We start from the raw sequence: 15,622 nt of genomic DNA, 5'->3' as shown, positions 1-15,622 counted from the left end.
TCGCTTCTGAATTGAACGAGGCAGGCAACTCCTGCCTCGTTCAAGCGGATGTCGCTGGGGGGGGGGGATTGTGAGAAAACAATTCCTGGAGGCTGTTGAGATTGTGTTCACAGCTGTAGATGCACTCAGACCTTGTATGACGGCATAAATTATTCTAGCACACAGCTACTTAAACATATACTATATTATGCTGCACTGTATAGATAAGGAGAGACGTATCTGTTCTGATAGAAATAGAATCATGGCAACAAAAATAGAGAGAGAAAAGTATCCTAATTACTTTTGTAGCCTGAATGCATTATGCAAGCGTTATTTATCACAGTCTACTGCCCAGAGCTCTCCACCCTCACTGCTTACTGTGAACCTCTCGTGCTGCTTCTTTTTATTAAACCCAAGGAGAACTGCGCCTCTCTCTTCTCTGGACAACTTCTTTTGGACTCTTCTGCTAGGTTAGCTTACCTGTTCTGCACAAAGTACACTCAGCAAATACATGTCTTGAGGTCCCCAGTCCACGGCTGTCACACATCACTGTAAACACGGTTTGATAGGTTGTCATGGAAACATTACATTCGGGACAGTGCCGTCTGGAAAAAGTGATGACTGGATAGAACGTGTCCAAATAAATGCCCTTCAAGGGGGATTTCGGCCCTTCAACATTTGACATGTTTGCATTGTACTTAATGAATTGGCCAGGCTTTAAACAGGGTTGAAGTAAATCGTTTAGACATCCTAAATGTTAAGGTTTTTAACATGCAGACAGATTGAAGTGGATCTCTGCAAACCTTTCCCTCTCTGCTCGCTTCAGCTGCTTAATATTCTTGGTTTTGTTCGTTACTAATGGGACGTTTGATCAGACACGCTAATAGATTGACCCCGGGTTCGAACTTGATGGACTGGTCTGGTTTATGCTTGATTTAGGTCAGGACCTTGTTTGTCTTTGTTTACATGTGGCGCAAGTACAGGAAGAGTGAGTGCTAAACCCTCCAGGCCAAAGAGGATGTTGGCTAAATGAACCCATCTGCTGTATTTGCCAAGTGTACACCGTGCTAATCAGAAACTCGTTGACTCGCAGTCAAAACAAAATTCATAGTGAAAGTTTCTACTTTTTTTTACGTTTTACGCAGGAAGCCAGTGTATGGGCTGCTGTATTGCACTCGAGGCAGTGCTGTTCCAAAGTATAGTGTCACAAAGACACTTGCATGACCACACATATAGCGTATCAGCTCTGATTCCATTTTACGTACCTGCATGTGCAACTTCTCAGATCCAATGGGGACTCTACCACTCTTACGGCAAATCTAACACTGGTTGTTCAGAGACAGGCAGAAGGGGAGGGCTGTAATTTAGTGACGACTAAAAGCAGACTGCACGCCCTGCTAGCAAGCTAAATTGTTCAGGGATAGCAGTGGAAAATGGCTCATTGAAGCCTTTGTCGGTTGTTATTGTTGCTTTCCTTTGTGAAAAAGCGCATTAGTGGCCTGTTGGAGGATGTTTTGGTTGTGGGCTTCATCACTGACCAGCTTTGTCTACAGGCTTATAGACAATGCTGCACAGTGGATTGATTTGGATTTTACTCCATAGGAAGTTGTACAACAGGAAAAGCGTTTTGTTTGGCATATTCACTCACATGTCAAGCTTTTTCTGAGCTTAGAATAAATACTCACTAGGGATGCAACAATTCTACTTTTTGTAGAGACTTTTTGGAAGGTACTTACGTTTCGCTACCTGGCCAATATGTGCACCAGTAAATAAAACCAAATTAGATGTTCATCTATCACAGTTCTATGGTGAGATTGAAGCACAGCCACAGCAGGAATTTTCTCATCCCCATGTCCCTCTTTTTGATTCGAAGCCAGAAACTCTCTTGCTCTGCTTCATCTGCCTGGACTTAAAGCATGTTCTTCAACCTCAAGCCAGTACGTCCAAGAGATTTCAGCGAGCAGCAAGTAGTCGTTGCAGCGAAGCGTCTGCAGCCGACGTCCACATGATGGATGATCGCCCCCATCCTGCTTATGTGCCTCGGTCCCGAAGGCAGCCTCCATTGCCTCCTCCCACTGAACCCTCGTAGTGATGTTTGTCTTGGGTAGACCAGAGGGTGGTGTCTAGCTGTTGAGAGGTCAGGGTGGTCTCCTCTTGGAACTGGAGCTAGCAGTTGGGTTTCATTTGCGTTCTCGCTCAGTTCTTGCGAAGTTGCAAAGGTTGGCCTTTTTTGCTTCTAGTGTTGGTGCCTCCAAGGTTGCCATCTGGACCAGCTCTGTGTTATTGTTACTCTGCAGGCAGACGGAATTTGCTGCAAGCGTGGGTTGTCGGGAGTCATGGACTTGGCAATCTTCTTCTGAGCCATACCAAATAATTACATTGACACGACTCAATTGTTGCAAGGCACAACCATGCACACAATTTGTGAATAATTTATCTTCAAATTGGACATATTACACAGCGATGGAGTGTAAGACTCATTTGACTTACAGAAATACGGTACGTGTGTGTACGTGCCTAACTACCAAGTGCCTGCAGTTTAGTGTACCGTTACGGCTCCAACAAACACGCCAAAATGAACATAGGGGTAAAACCCACTGCTGATATCCAGATACTAAGCTAAAAGCAAAATACCATCATGGTCAATACCATTAGTAGTGAACATGTATGTGTACGCACACACACACACACACACACACACAGATGCACATTGTTGCCCACGGTGACAGCATGGGGTCAAAATGTATGTGATGGGCTCAGTCAAACGAGAATGACCTCTTTCAATGCAGCGGCCCTGCTTAGCTCCCCCCTAATGAGTGGCTTTGACTTATAATCTATAGTGTGTACTAATGCCGGAGGTTTAATCGGCCTGATGGCGTGTCAGTGCATTGTTGTGTATACAGTATGTGTAGACTGTTTTGTAGCGAGCTATGCAAAGTGCCTCTCAGACATAATTTCTCTTGATGGAGTGACAATCATTCATGAAGCCTCCGTGTTTTCCTCCGGCAATCAACATTTAGCCTTTTGTAGTAATGTCAAACTGTAGTCACTCTTTAGCGTTGAGATGCACCCGTAGGTGCAATGCAGCACTAAACATTCTCAAATGCTAGAGGTGTTTGTTGGCCCTGTGGTCAAATAAGTTGGTTGTACGACGCCTTGTTGCGCTTGAAAGATTTATTTTTCCGTCATATTTTTTTGACTGACTTTACAGCTTGAATTTTGTTTGTCTTGAGAATGAAAACCCGGTTTCCGACTTGCAACCAGTTTTTCCAATCTGTCGGTATCGCTCTAAACAATGTTGCCATTCAAGGTCGCTGCAAATGTTCTCATGTTTCAGCGTTGCGCGGCATGACATCACACTTTGCCACTTTGGGCCTGTTCAGACCTCGCATTGAGATACGATCTTGGTGATGTGATCTCGTAAAAAGACAGGTGTGAACGCCCCCAGGGCGCGTTGAGATCGCGTTTTAGAGATGGAGATGATTTGGGTCGGATGTTTTCACATTCTTTAGGTAGCGTGAATGCAGAGGTCCTAGTGTGATTCTGCGTTAAACCTCCAGGGTTTCAGGAGTCATAATCTGAGTTTTGCGTCAGGGCTGAGATCAATAAATAATAACGTCCGTGCCAAAGTTATGACACACGCACAAATCAGAGCTGTTCATAATTCCGGTTAGAATATATTGCGGCGCCCAACGTGATGTCGATGTTTATTTGCATAGAAAGGGCGAAAATGAGATTGGATCCGGAGACGCGCCTGGAGACACGTGTTAATGCAAAGTCTGAACGCGCGCACTTAAAACCGGCCACTTGCGTCGTCCAGATCGGATCTTAACGCGCCGTCTGAACGGTCCCTTTGAGCCACTTTAATGAGGAATCATTGAGACGAAGAAGTGCTTTAAGACTCGACTGCCTTTGACTAAATGAGATGCAGAGTGTGCCATTTACAGCCTGATTTCATGCTACGAGCGTCCCATCATTTGACTGTGGGGCGAGTTATTGACCCTGGCGTAGTCTGATAACCAATCACAGTTGCACACATCTCATCTCACATCAGTGCTGCTACCACGTCTCATAATATAACATATTTTTGTCACATTCATCACCTACATCCACTCCCCACCTCCACAGTGTGCAACGATGCAAAGAGAAGCAACATGTTCCAGTTACGAGTCTGGAGAAGACGCAGATAATAAAACAGCTGTTCTGGTGCTGAAAACCATATAGGACTGTTTAGTTTCCCGCTCAGAAAACTGATAAGAAATTCCTCTTCTGCCGTTTAGTCGAGGATCAGTTGAAGCAGAACCCACTGTAGCCCTTTGTTGGGCTGGGGCTGAAATGTTTTGCTGCTTCGCGCGTTAACCGAACGCACGAAGCCGTCAGCAGAAGTGTCAAAAAGTTTTTCTGAGCAAGCAAGAAAAACAGACGGATCAGGGAAAGAAAGGATGTGGGTTGAACGAGGGAGAAAGAGACTGGAGAGAAGATAATATTGTGCGTTTTCATTTAATTCTTTAATTACAGTTTTGGTGGAAGGAATCCTCGAAAAAGTGCTTTGTTGTTCTCACAGCACGCCATCAGGACTTTTCCTTGACGCATCCAGCTCGAAGCCTGTGTTGCATCAGCGTTACGTTCGTGTCATATTTTGACATTAGCAGGGCAGCTTTGATCCTGACTTTAATTTAAAGGGCGAAAGGCTTCATCCTGCTGCACGGATCACAGAAACAACTCGACGAGTCGGCCGACGTGGGCTCGCGGTACCGCGTGTGCCCCGTCTCCGCTCAGCAACCCGCGCTCACGGCCGTCTGCTATTGGCCGCCGAGCCGCTCCGCCGGAGTGACTGGATGTTAATTCCCCGGAGGTAACTTCACGGCGGCACAGAGGGAGAGTGACTCATCCCCCTACCCTCCCCACCGCCCCACACACGCCCCTCCCGTCGCAAACTTCCACAGTATGTGACTTCCATCCTAATCCCAGACTTCACTTTTCAGAAGTGAAGACATTTTGGCAGCAAACAGCCTCAAAAAAAAAAAAAAACCCTCAGCTGCCACGGCATCTGCATAATGATGAAGCTTTTCGCCGTCATCTGTCACCTTCACAGCGTCTCCTGGCTTGTCAGTTTGACCTGCGATGATTTGCAATCGCATTTTATTCAATGTACACAGTCTGCAGTGTAAATGTTACTGTAGATGAAAGAAATAAGATATTAAGGGTCGTAAGGAATTATTCTGACTAGTGCCTAATACCTGTTAGTTGCACTTGAAGGTCACTGAGTGAGGTCATGGAAAATGAAAGGGTATTTCCAGCACCCGACACCGCCTGTCAGTCATCATTAATATTAACTCAAGACTGTTTGCTTCTTTACTCGCGCACTCCACAGTCCACTGGCACTGACTGTTGGGAAGTGGTTTAAAGGAGGACTGTTTTCCATAGCTGAGCAACAACCTGATCTGTATCCTGTGCGTATCTGTGCATGGCCTCGGATCACTTTTCACTGGTCACTCTTTTTTTTTTTTTTTCATCGATTTCTGTTGATGGTCACGCTTCCGTGATTCTTGGAAACCTTGTCAAAAGGAAAAAATGTTATTGGGTACATGTGAATGAGATAAAGATTACCCCTTCGCTGAACTGCGCCGCGATAGACGCAGTCTGGAGAAATGAGCCGAGCACCAACTGCATTTTCAACGGTCCGGTTAGCGCACTTTTCTGTCCGTAAGAAACTTTCAACAGGCAATTGTTGTTGTGCGTGACCGTGTAGCGTATTTCTCTGGCTTATTAACAAAAAAAAGAAAGGGAGAAAAAAAAAAGCGCTGATATCGGGAGCCGTGCCACTCGTGGGTTTTGTTTCTATGACAACAATATCGTGACAACACAGCGCTCGCGAACAACATCACTCCCACAAACGGGCTTTTCTGTCCTTATTGTGATTTTTGCTGGACGTGTACAGCCCGGGATGGACAGACTCCTGTTTTGTCCCATCCGTACGATCGGTTGGGTCAAAAGGGGCGACGCCAGCGCCTCTCTCAAAGCGCCAGTGCCTTAAACCTACAGGTTTTTAGGAATCCAGACTTCTTGTTTGTAGCGATGCCTCTTAATTATCCGAAATATAAAGACAGATCTTTCTTCGGGGCTCCTCGCCACTGCCGCAGATGTTGTTAAGAGTCCAAGGGATTTCTTCTCTTCGCACAGGGCTCTGTGTGGAAAACTTGGATTATCTCAGGACAGGCTCCTCTAACAGCAGCTGGCGCTTGGTGACGGTTTGTGTTTGAAAAATGGAGAAGCTACATGATGTGCAGAGCTCATTTAGAAACCGGCAAACTAGGCATTCTGCTCGTGATTCATTAACATTTAATTGCTTACCAGTTGTTGTCTTTAATTTATCTCGATTGACATCTGCCACTGCCTTTGGCTGCTCGTGCGGAAACTGCAGCCGTAGTTGCTAGGAATGCAGCGTCTGTGCAAAAAAAAAAAAAAAAAACCTGAATCAGGACCTGTTTCCAATAAGATTTACAGATGCTGTGCGTTTCTTGGCATCGCAGTGAAAATGACTGTCAGGATGAACCACATAATGCAGATTCGTTGCCTCCGCTATACGGGGCGAGGAGGAGGAGGAAGGGGGGACATTTCAACTTATCACCATACGCACTCATCATCACAGTTCAAAAGCCCCGTCCTCTCTGCTGTCTCCACTAGGCTCGGATTGTTTTCCTGCGCTCTTGATAGTTAGTGGAGGAGGCAAGCCAGAATCCCCAGAGCGGATAGTAGCGGCGGCTGAATGTTCTTAAACTCGAACCGATGCGTCCGCCACTGCTAAATTACCCATGGTGCACGCGTGCGCCCTTGAGACGAGGCGGCGCACGTATAGTGCTGCCTGTCCTCCTCCTTCGTTGCGTTGCTTGGTCATAAAACACAAAAGGGAGGAAACGCTGGATGAGTCATAGCAACTTGCAGCTGACTTATGTAACAAATCTTGCACTGTTTACAAAAAAAAAACAACGAAAAGTACATAGATGTCCCAGTTTCGCTGCCAAATTTATCTAAATCCTCCGCGCAGCGCTGCTGCATTATTTCAGATCGAGCCGCACAACGATGGTAAAAAAAAAAAAAAAATCAAGTGGTGAACCAGAACCTCCTGTTAAATCAAAATGTTCTAACACAGAGTCATAGACGTCTTCATTTCATTCTTATAGGTAACACGTTAAATGAAGCATTTGACACAAATGCGCTCGCTTTTCCTCGTCTTGAGACACGGACGAGCTTGATAAAATATGTAAACTGAGGCAAACTTCTAGGAAGGTGCAAGAAGTCCTTGTGGCAGCTCAGAGAGGTCTAAAGCACCTCGGCGGCTCTCTTGAATACAGATGATGAAGACACACACATTCACAGGATGTTGTAGGAAGCCCCCCTCCCCAACCTTGGTCATGCCCATATGCCCAGGCAGATGCCATATGGTCTGAAATACTCGCACAAGCCGCTTTTAATTCACAGGCCGTCTCTTTTTCACCGTGGAACTTCTCTGACAAATAGTTACTTTTATGGAAAAGCTGCAAAGCGAAACATTGAGGAGTGTGTTTAAGTGACTGCGGTAGAAGGAGGATACGTTTTTCTGTTCTTGTCCAGAAAAATGAAGCAGCATTGGGGTAATTTGTTAATTGATCCCTCAAGGGGAGATTCTCATTGGACCCATCATTTCGTTAACACAGCAGTGTGTCCACTTGGAGCAGCGTGCTGCTGCTTGGTTAGTACCCGGGGAGCAATTAGGGGGTTTGGCACCTCAACCATTGACATGTAGGGGGTGCGAACCTGTGACCCTACTTCTCTCTGGAGAGAGTAGTCTGGGTGTAGCAATCTGGGAATGTCCCACGGTGGCATACAGTGTCTAAATTAATTTAGTAAATTAACTTTGAGAATCTAATTTGTTGGGGTTCACAAGATAATGTTTTTCAGAAATATAATGTATATCCGTTTTGGAAGTATTTACAAGTTCATTCATTCAGGATATGGACTCACTTTTGGAAAAATCTTCGAATCATCTGACACAGGCATCTGTGATGAATATGATGGTTGAAGTGATGATACACTGGGAATTGCAAAAGGTAGCCCCAAGGGATTTTTTTTTATATAAGAGTAAGTAATAACAAGGTTTAATGTCCCTCTATTTAATCTTCATATGATGGGGCCGCTAACCAGTGATTATGTGTTGGAAATGTCAGACAGAAAGAGGAACATTTTGACATGCTTTCTGGGAATGTAAGCTTGCTAACCCATTTTGGGATAAAATTAGAACACGTAGGGATGTGGGAAGGCATGGCACTACCTAAATCTCTGAGGCCACGTCTCCGGGGACATCAAAGGGAATCGCTGAATATTTCAAAATATGACCTGGCTGTGATAAATGTGGAGGTCGTCGCTGCTGCCTGAGCGATCCTCTTGGTGATTCTGGACGAGCTCACCCCCTCCAGATCTGAAGAACGGGATGTGATCTGTGTTAGAAAATTGTATCTGGCTTGAGTCGGTGATGAAGGTGGAACTGTGGGGATACTTTTTAGATGCTAATCTGTTACGTTGCAATCGGCCCCCCAGCAAGAGTGAACTCGTCCAGATCACACGTAAAGCTGCTAAATTCATTGGGCTCCCCGCCCCCCCACCTCTCAGACCTCTGTAGCACAGCCACTGCACGCAGAGCACACACCATTGCACTTGATCCCAGCCAACCCCCCCTTAATCCATATCTCGTACTGCTTCCTTCCGGCCGCTGCTACAGTTCAATAAACTGGGGAAAAGTTCAATTCAGCAAAAAGTTTCATGCCAAATGCAATAACACAACTGAACAAATCATGAAAAAGACTAATATGTTAGTTAGATATGTGTGGTGGCCTGTATATGTGGTGTTTTTTCTTCTCTATTTAATTATCGTTGTAATGTCAGGAATGTTTAGGTACCTAGGATCTTTGGTTTTATTACGTTTCAAGAACAATGCAGCACTGTGACAGGAAAAATAAGTAATTGAATGACAAATCTCAGCCTTTCGCTAGGCACACACACATATACCTGGTATATGCCTCAACCAGGATGTCCTACACAATGACAATACAATGGCAACCCATCAGGGTCTAATTTACTCCTTCATGGTCTCATAATAAATTGGAAATAATTTCTTTTGCATGTTTCATGCAACGTTGTTCTTGTGCCGTCTCCCCACACACCAGCACTGACAATTTAACAAGATATTTGTGTTGTTCACTAATAAAAATGGATGTTTCCGCCACTGTTTAAAACCTGATGTTTGTGCTCTTCATTTTTTAGATCAGGAAAATTTTAAATAATTTGAAAACGGTCAAAAGTTGAAGGAACGACTCCAGGCGTAACGCTAACTGTCTAAACTTTAGAGGCTCTCGCTAGTTCAGGTGTTTACTATAAATCAGATTCATTCGCTACTTGATATTTTATACTTTTTATTTAACCAAATTACATCCATTTGTTGGTTTAAACAAACAAACAAACAAAAAAACAGTGTTCTGCACAGACTGCTACTATTTGCCCCCAAATCCAACATCTGTGTTGTTACAGTAATTTAAAGACGGACAGATACAAAAACTCATAATCTTATTTTATGCGCCATATGCTGTATAAATAGTCTTTAATAGTTGGGATTGTCATAACTGCAGTCAGAGTGTCATGAAATTTTGTGGGAAACTGCCTGAGCATGTAATGTTTGCTCTTTCCTTTGTTCGCTGCTGTTGAAGGACAGGTTGGTCGGGTAGTGTGAGAAGCCCGCTGCTCAGTTTCGATCCGAGCTTAACCTTTTCTCGTATCGCCTCCGTTTTTTGTTCTCAGGACACCCCTCCGTCCTTGCGCGTGTAACAGTAGAATCCCAGTCGCTAATGCGATCGGACAATAGCGCGGCATCTGGTCCCTTCCCCTGTTCCTCCTTGGCTGTTCGCTGCCGCTCTTTGTGCGTGCTGTTACGCCGCGGCGTCGCTCCGGTTGTTTCTGGTCGGAGTCGAGCTGCCGGCCGCCCGAGGCGGGGTCGGCGGGGCAGCGGTTTCTTCATATGCCGGTGGTGACCTGTGATGTTCTGAGATACTCTTGGCCTTGATTTGTTTCATTTATGCTTCACGTTGATCCTCCAGACTCTCTTCGAAAAAAGCCAAGAAAAAAAAAGCCATATGTCAGCTCCTTTTAAGTAATACTACACCCTGTGCGTGACACGCTAATCCTTACTTCAGCACTCCACTGTACAGCAGGCTTTCTATATTGACTGACAGGATCACTCTAAACCAGACTCCTGTTGGTTAATTTTTAATGTGAAAAAAAAAAATCCAATAACCCAAAATACTTTTTTTTTCTCTTTTTGGTTCTCATGTAATATTTATTTTTTAGATATTAACGTGGTGACCTGATGCTGTATGAACCGTTTCAGAACACTCACTCTATAGAGCCTGCGCATGTATTAATAATCTGCTTTCTTGTGCTGCAGGTGCTGTGTGTGGCATTCAACAGCAGAGGATTTGGGAAATAAGACCGAGCGCTGTGCAAGAACGGTAAGAAGTCCAAACCTGTGACGTTTCCCTCATTTAGCTGACTCACACCAGCGGGAGCTGAAGATATTAAAGGTATTTACATAGTGTGTCAGGATAGTTGTATTTCTGCTGGTGTTCTTAAGCAAGAAAGCAGCATCATAGGGGCAAAACAAAAATGAGTGGAGGACGGCATGCTGGGTAACGTAGATGCTGACGTGTGCAGATACGCTGCGGCCGCTTGGCTGCAGGACAGCACATTCCTGGTCGCCGCTCTGTGATCCACGGAGTCGAGGCACGTCAACAAAAAGCCATTTACTGTATATCGCACACGCGAAAACAAATTCCGTGCTGTATACAGTTTAAGTTGCAGCCTGCTGACAACACGGCTCTTTAAAACCTGGAGCCGCTCCAGTGACTGATGGCCAGACGAGGGGTAACATTACCGCTCATTGAGGAACGAAGAGGCTTTGTGTTCCATACGAGACGGTTCATAAACAGTGCTGTAATTCACACTGGCACCGCATTGCCAAAACACATCATCCCGAGCGCTCAGCTTTACAATGGAGTGCATGTATGCAGTTATTGTTTTTTTTTTTCCCCTCTCTTTCATTCATTGTGTTTTTTTTTTTGTTTTTTTTTGAGGAATACAATTTGTGGTGTGTGTCTGCTCCAGAGGGGCTGTTCTTAGAAAGGCTCAAACATCAGGGGACTCTTCACTCTCTATATCTCTGTTGGTCCGTCTCCTACGTTTACCCCCGGTTCAACTGGATGTCAAAACCTTTGTTTCGCTTTGTAACGATGATTAATTATATTGCAATGGAAATAGATCCTTTTACGGGGCACAGAGTCTGTACACATGTCCCTTAGTTCCTTCATGTCTTGGTTAATAATTCAGATAAGATGAAGAGCACTTTAATCATCACTCAAAGTACTAGGCTGTCTGTAACAAAAAAAGAAAAGTAAGGGCGTTATGTAACTTGTCCTGTGGCCTTTGAGGAGTTTATGGATTCTTAGAAAATTGCCCTGATGATACCATAGTGATGTCACAGCTTAACTTCATATCGGGCTTGAGATTTAATTAATTTTTACCAACCAAGTTGCATCATGGGAAGTGTAGGATCTAGAATATTGAGGCCAGGATATTTTGGCCTCTGATGCGTCACGTTTCCAATTCGCCAACTTTATGAAGATTAAACTGATGAAGTAACCCTGTAAAGCACCTTTAGGTCTCAGTCTGAATGCAGGTTATTGTCCCAGCTAATAATCAGTATAGCTCAGACACAGGTGGTCTTATTGACAGGAGGGGACATTTATTGTCCTCCTTGCACACCTTTTAATAGTTTTCATTTTCCTGCTGGGTGCTGGGGGGGTAGGAACTGTCAGGTAGAGAAAGAGTCTGATCAGTGCAGGTCCCCGCATGGGGGCTGCACCCAGTGGTGCTCAGGTGATGAAGCCGTGCTGCCCTTCTAAGAACTCTCCCAGGGGAAAAGTGTGGGGCTATAAAAAGGTATAAAACACCGCTGTCGACTCAGTTTGACTTCCCCATCCACCTAAATCAGACGCTCCTTAATCCCCTCCGGTGTGACCCCAAAGGCACATGCACGGGAACGTACGCTTTCTACTTGAAAAATCAGAGCGTTCCCATTATTTGTGATTCTGAATTTGAGCCAGTGTACTGTCCTGCGTGTTCTGTATTTTGTTTGCTTCATGGCAACAACATTTCTCGTAGCCTGCGTGGCTGGAAACACAACCTACCCTTGCTTTCACCTCACCTCCATTAATATAATGAATATTTAGTGCAGCGTTCGCAAGATGGCCAACGCACGTCCAACTAGAGTGTGATGTGCTGCTGCAGGGGAAGTAAGACGAGCGTTTGGCAGCTCCTTAGCACCGCAGTTGAATATTTTTGTTTACAATCCGGGGAGTCAGTGGTGTGCACCGTGACTTAATTACAGAAAATAGAGATTCATTTGACATTATGTGTCATGTGAATGTGTCCTGAATACAACATAAAATAAAAATGTAATCGGGAAGGAAAAATTAAGTACGTTTATTTTTAACATTCACCCTGAGACCCTTTTCACTTTTTGCAAACTGTCTATTTTTGCGATTTGATTTTTATATATAGTCACTTGGGTTTCGCACTCTCCTCCACTAAACTATCAATTCCGTTAATCGCGTACTTTGTTGAAGCCCATTTGACAGCCACATTTGAGCCGTCTTGTGCCAGTCTCTACAGGCTTTGCATGTTTGGAGTCGGCCAGTTCGGCCGATTCATCCTGAAAGATCTTGTCACACATTTGTGGACTGCAGTGTTCACGTCTCATGTTCTATGGGAACACGCCAGTGTCTTATCACAAACTCTTTCTGAAACGACTCCAGCGGCTCCTTGGCTAAGTGCTCGGGGTCAACGCCACGCTGAAAGATGAACCTTCGTTTCGGTCTGAGGTTGCATGCACTCTTACGACATGTCTCTTTTATTTGACTGCCATCATTCTTCCCCTAATTTTGACAAATGTCTCTGTCCTAGCGGCTGAAAAGAGCAGCCGTGTCATGATTTTCCCACCCCTGTAATGAATTTATCATCAGCGCTTAGGATTCTGGCAATACAGGTCAGTTTCTCTCTAAGCTGACCAAAGCCCCTCTTGTTTGGCCCGTTTCTGGGAACACACAAAGTTTTAGAATTAGGATAGATTTCCCTGATCTATCCCTTGCCACAGTTTTGTGGTCGGCCACTGTAGAGTTTCTTTGACTTCATGGCGTATTTTTATTTCTTGACATGTGACAGGAATTGTGTAAATTTTGCTCTTTATACACAGGTATGTGACAGTCTAAGCTGTCAAGTCCATTAAGTTAGCCACAGGAGGACTTCAAGCAGTCTCTAGATGCAGCTCAACCATCATTAAATTGTCTGACCACATTTGGAACACGGCAGCCAAGTGTTTTAAGAATGAGAGATTTCTTTTCCAAATATATATTTTACTGTCATTTTTATTGCAACTATGGAACTATTGCAACTGATGGAAAGAAAACCAGGTTTTATTAATTTAAAATTAAATTTACAGTGCAATGAAGTGTCCAAAGACCGGACGTATCAGAACTTTCTGCAGCGACTGTATACGGACGGCTATGAGACATGACATGATTCAATGTTAGGTTGCCACTGAAGTTGAAGATGAAAGAAATGAAACAATAACACACTTAATTTAATCTTTTTTTTTTTTCCTCCTTCGGTTATTGCTGCAAAGCTCGCTCCCTCAGATGATTTAATCTTCATGCCAAATAGAACTAGGCTAGCCATATTTCATCCATGTCATGAGTACGAGGTTGTACATTTAAGCAGAGCGCCCGTGAAATGGTGCAGTGCTGGAAGGGTGACCTTCGGTTCGTAAGCTTGGCCCTATAATTCAGGACGGTATCTTGGGTCACAAAAAAGCTTCTTAATATATGAACCTGAGAAAAGGTCTGCTGTGTGGCTTGATGGGGCAGAATCGTCATATCTCGAAGTTGCATGTTTTCCTTCTCTCCTACATTGAAGAACACACTGTATTCACTTTTAACTGTACACCTTGTGACGTACCGAGGTTTTACTTTATGCTCAAGAAACGGCAGCAAACTTAGCAACACATTTAGCACCTTAGAGACAGCGTTTAGCTAAGCAAGCCAATCATCTAGGCGCCAGTTGCCCAGCCGGATCTAAAAAGGTTTCTACGCTGGGCTCAGTTATGTCCAACCTTGTGATAAGTATCTGTACCGGTTAGCTGCGGCTAAGCTGAGTGGAGTAGATGCACGTCCACCCTGACACTTTCCACCACAGTGAGAGTTGCCACGGCTTTTGCGTTACTGTGGTTACTAACCTCATCCTAGCTAACCCTTGTGCGGAGAAATTCAAAACGACTGCCGAGCTGAAGAAACAAAAATTACTCCGGGTGTGAAACAAGAAAAAATGTTGAAGTACAGTTAGGATACACGAATGGTTAGTCACCATCCTTCCTACATCATGCCATGATTTGCACAGCTCTTGTCACTCTTCCAAACCTGAATGTCCACTGATGATGAAGCCTGTATGTTTGACCTGCCAATGCATCAGCCTTTTTATTTGTGCCATGAAAACTATTTTTGGACCTAGTCAGGGGTAGAGGTAGGTGTAGTACGCCTACCTGGTACAACAAGTTCCACGTGGGTCATCACTCATATTTTTTGACCTAGCCTTTCAACCGGGTGTTTGTCAGGTTGGTGCAACCGACCCCAGGTCTGTAGTATAGTGGTTCTGTTACAATTTCTATAGGAAAGACTAAAAACATGTTGTTGGCGTTAAAGCACATTTATGGTTGTTTAACCGTGACAGTATACAGAATAAATCCTTGTATAGATTTCAGTATATGTCACCCTGACGCAGTCATGAGTCCAACGATAAGTGATTTTAGTCAAACTGTAGGCAGTAAAGTTTTTAAATTACACCGTTTCTACAGGAATCTGCGTGTCACAGCGATGGCTGCAGCTCCAAATTGCAAACCAACACGCCAAACTCCACAATCCAACTACCTGCTGTTCTTTACAACGTGGCATACATCTGTTCCTTTCACCTCACGCAGTGTTCATGCCTCAGTGGCAAGTCCTGCAAGTCCAACTTCCCCTCTCACCTCGTAGTTTGAACAATTGTGACCAGTCCAAAGGGGCTCTATCTATTCAAACGCTAGTCTGATGCGCCAGGTCAGAAGGCCAGATAGTTGTTCCAAGTTCCAATCAGAAAGCATGCGTGGTCCAGACTGTTCATCTCGCTGATACAGTAGACTCCACTCTAGAGTTTCCCCTGAGGAGGTCATGTTTTTACATTTTGGACTGACACCCTTAACCAGGCTCGTTTGCGAGCTGTGCTCCGGGAGATTTACCTTTACCTTACGTTTGATCTTCAAACAGAAACGAAATAAACTATTTAATGAGTCAACGCGCTGCAGTGGCATCAGTTTAACTGGTAGAACAGAGACACGATTGCTTTAAGTTGGCTCCCGTCCAAAGGTTCCTTCCAACATCCATCCTCTCCTCAGATTCTCATCCTCATAAATCATTTCCTTGCAGTGTTGCTTTTGGAAAGCTGCTGATAAGGGCTCTTACCATTATGCCTA

General features: G+C 44.5%; 1 protein-coding gene across 3 annotated transcripts in view; it reads left to right on the top strand.

The window, feature by feature from the left end:
* The window catches only part of adarb1b (adenosine deaminase RNA specific B1b), a 117,236-nt gene that overhangs the window by 35,446 nt on the left and 66,168 nt on the right, over positions 1 to 15,622 (top strand). For all 3 annotated transcript variants that reach the window (XM_047600220.1, XM_047600218.1, XM_047600219.1), the window contains one exon: positions 10,454 to 10,517. The gene's annotated coding sequence lies outside the window, so the exon portion shown is untranslated. The remainder of the gene's footprint in view (positions 1 to 10,453; positions 10,518 to 15,622) is intronic.

This window comes from Mugil cephalus, chromosome 12 (genome assembly GCF_022458985.1).
Source record: "Mugil cephalus isolate CIBA_MC_2020 chromosome 12, CIBA_Mcephalus_1.1, whole genome shotgun sequence".
NCBI classification, from domain to species: Eukaryota; Metazoa; Chordata; class Actinopteri; order Mugiliformes; family Mugilidae; genus Mugil; species Mugil cephalus.
Note: the sequence above shows the minus strand (reverse complement) of the source record. Positions and strands in the feature narration are given on the sequence as shown.